Consider the following 4,164-nt stretch of genomic DNA (forward strand, 5'->3'; position numbering starts at 1 on the left):
GTGTCTCAGCTGGAGGTGAGAATGTTTTGCTGAGGCCTATCATGGGTGATGTGGCACCCTATCAATTTTCTGTTCACTTGTTAGATCCTGGGGAACTTGATTCCCAGCATCAAGTGTAGGTGGGTAACAGAAGCAGCCCTAGAATGTCTGGAGGACAAAGACCAGGTTTCTTAGTAACATGGAACCATTATGGCTGATGTTGTCATTGCTGTGGAATGTCTGTCATTGTGACTGAAACCAGGGTCTTTCTTATCCAGTGCCTTTCTACCTCTAATGTTCCCTTAATAGTGTCTTTGTGTCAACAAATGCACAATAAATCATTATCATCCCCAAAAAAAGAAAAACAAAAAAATGCACTGATAAAATCAAGAATATAGCCCCAATATGAAGTCACTCAAGAATAAGTTGCAAATTCTCAAACTAAAACTTAGTTATAGCTTCAACTTTTGCAGAAATGGCCTCTTTAGAAGTATATTAGGATCACTTGATCAGCTATATGCAATTTACCTAGTGATCCCTGCCCTATTTTAAAGAAACGTAACTTCATAGTACCCAATCATCTTTTTCTTTTCCTACTAGAACTTCATTGCTCCCATTCCCTTCTCTTCAATTTTATACAGTTCTTCATAGATTCTTTCCATTTGTTAAATTGGAGCCTGCCTTATTCAAATAGTCTCAAATCTTAAAAATGTAGATATGTCTCCCTCTCTATCTCACCCTCCCCTCTCAATTTCTCTCTGTCCTATCGAATAAAATTAAAGAAAAAATAAAATAAAAGGGAAAAAGTGCTGCTGGGAGTAGTACATTCGTCCTGCAGGCAGTGAGCCCTAGCTATAACCCTGCTAGCAAAAGCCAAACAAACAAAATGAATAATGCTATTTTTTTTGTATATAAATATTTAGAATATTACTCTAAGTACTTGAAATGATTTTCTATAGAAAATAAAAAGTGTGACCACTTGTCTTCTCCCATTGACCTACCATTTTGATTGGTAGAATCCTTTATATTTAAAAGGTCTAGTTAGAGCAGTCACCAATCGGACTTAACTGGAGTCTACATTAAAGAGGTGTTACTGTGTAGTATGTCTTTCAGTGTAGGTGTCTTTGTTTAGGAAATAGAACTTTCATGGAGGTTAAATGCCCTTATTGATTGTTTGACAAAAATATTTTCAAATGCAAATGAATCCTGTCTGAAGGTAAATAATCTCCAGGACATTTAATCAACACATTAAGGATAGGCAACCCTTTTAACCCCCAAATGCTAGCTGGGTGGCAAAAGGAATGCTGAATGTATTCAGAGAAGGAAATACTTTTTTTTTTTTTAGCTCTCCTTGCTACTAATACCACTCTATATTCTGGGACTTGCCTCCTGGAAGATTGTTTCATTATCCAGTAGTATCATTAATCTTTTTTTATTAGCACCTTAAAAAATAAACAAACAATCATTTTGTTATGTTTGACACAAGTAGTGCATTTTAATTTCGTAGGCTTGTACTATTGACTTAAAAAAAGCCTCCAACAATTCACATTGAAATACCACACTCAATTCTTAACAATATGAAAACATAATTTGAAGTGTAGTAATATAATGGCATCTGTTATGCATATTAAATGAAGCAAGCTAGCTTTGCATCATCCACATGAAGCTCTGGATTAATTAGGAAAGTTTGTAATAATTACCCCACAAAATTAAAACTCTTCATTCAATCTTTTACTTTCTGTGAAAACTCCATGAAACTGAGTCAACACCTTCAAGAAATCTTAGAATTGTTAGATAAAGACAACAGAGAAAATGTATAAGGATTAGTCAGATAATAACACACATTTCCAAGTCAGTAAATAAAAATAAAGTAGATCTGCTGTTAGCATACACTTTTTTCCCCAGCATCTAACCCTAGATTTTTGTCAATAGGCATATTATGCTTAAATTAAAGCTGTTAAAGGAAAAGGATGAACAGCATCTGCCCCCCATTCTAGAGGTTCGTCACATTTTTTTCAACAAAGAACTGATGGAAGAACATGATTATCCAGGTAAATTAAACTTTATTAAAAGAAAAAATTCAGATGTTATGACATGAGAAAGAAAAAGAAAGAGAGAGAAAGAGAGAGAGACTGACTGACTTGAATTGTCACATGGTAGTCCAGATAGAGAGTGACCCCCCCCCCCAGGTTAAGCCTTTTAAAGCCAAAGTCCTACCAACACCTATAACCACTCCTATTTTCTAAGTGGTTCCAACTCCCTCAACAAAGCCATTAGTTACAACAAAAATAGATATCCAGGTATAGCAAAAACTAACATTCATAATATGGTAAAATGTATTTGAATTAAAGGCACTCATATATTTCATGTTATAGTTTTGTGAATTACAAATTTACCTGCAAACTGTGATACAGGGTTTCTTAAAATCTGTGCACATCAATGGAATACTACTCAGCTATTAAAAATGGTGACTTCACCATTTTCAGCCGATCTTGGATAGACCTTGAAAAATTCATGTTAAGTGAAATAAGTCAGAAACAGAAGGTTGAATATGGGATGATCTCACTCTCAGGCAGAAGTTGAAAAACAAGATTGGAAGAGAAAACACAAGTAGAACCTGAATTGGAATTGGCTTATTGCACCAAAGTAAAAGACTCTGGAGTGGGTGGGTGGGGGAGAGTACAGGTCCAAAAAGGATGACAGAGGACCTAGTGTGGGTTGTATTGTTATATGGAAAACTGGGAAATGTTATGCATGTACAAACTATTGTATTTACTGTCGAATGTAAAACATTAATTCCCCAATAAAGAAATTAAATTAAAAAATTCTGTGCACATACGAGGATTTCTCAGAGTGCTTTTAAAATGTTTTATATATTATTTTTTAATTTTTATTTGTTGTGTAAGCCACAAAGAGCTTCACATAAAACAGAGAGAGGTAAGCCAGAGCATTTCTCCAGTACATATTATACCAGGGACAGAACCATGTATCTCAGGCATGCAAATCTGATGTTCTATCTGTAGAGCTACTTCTTCTTCCCTGGGTGATAGGGGATTTTTAAGTTTTAAATACCTATTTAATACAAACAAGGGGGGATAGGTGTTAAATATTAGAGCACTATTCCATTGCATTTGAGACCTAGGAGCCTTAGGCATGCATGTCCTGTACTCAGCAAGTTGAGCTATTTCTTCTGGCTCCAAGGAAATGATTAATTTTTGGTGGTGGTATTGCCAAGTTCCTTTGCTCCAGACTGACTTTTTCTGAAGTCAACACCATTGTAAATTTGCCTAATTTTTTTTCTGTGTATTTTATAGATTCTGGCCTGTAAAGGTAGTGACACAGAACTTTGGTAGTACGGAAGGTATACACTTAAAAAAAAACTGAGTTAGAAGCTAAATTCTTATAATTGTAGTAGAAATAGATCTTGGCTTCTCCTCAAATATTCAACTAAACTATGTCTTAATAAAAGCAGGACATGAATATCACACTCAAAATAAGTAGATATATAGTTTCCAAGTAGGATTATAAATTATCATGCTATGGACACATTCACTGACAAAAGGAATACTTTTCCATCCTCTGAGACCCCTTTGCAAATGGAAGCAAGCTTAATTCTTGAAATTTGTTTAAAATTCAGGTATGAGACTTAGAGGTTAATCTATGTCTTTCATAGACCTATTCTCTGATGAACAGAAATTACTTGAAAGTACACAAGGGAAATACAATAAGAAAAAATATTACAAATGAAGGATACTTTAAAGAAAATACTTAAGAAATATCTTTTATTTATTTTGTAAGGAAAAAAGTACAGAGAGAAAGACCAGAGCACTAACCAACTATGGTTTACACTAATTCTGGGTGTTGTTCCTGGGATCTCAGAGCAACAGGCATGAAAATATTTTACATAGCCATTATGCTACCTCTCCAGCCCAAAGAAAATACTTTTAATGTGATACTTTGATTTGTGGTAATTAAATTGCTTCACAAATGGTTTTATAGAAATATGTTTCCTTTATTTTATGGTAATAAATATTGATTATATACATATATTCTTTATGTACATTAGAACTCATCTTTTATTTTATTTTATTTATAAAAAGGAAACACTGACAAAACCATAGGATAATAGAGGTACAAGTTCACACAATTCCAGAACTATATATCTTATCCCTTCCCTTGATAGCT

This window comes from Erinaceus europaeus, chromosome X (assembly GCF_950295315.1).
Source record: "Erinaceus europaeus chromosome X, mEriEur2.1, whole genome shotgun sequence".
NCBI lineage: Eukaryota > Metazoa > Chordata > Mammalia > Eulipotyphla > Erinaceidae > Erinaceus > Erinaceus europaeus.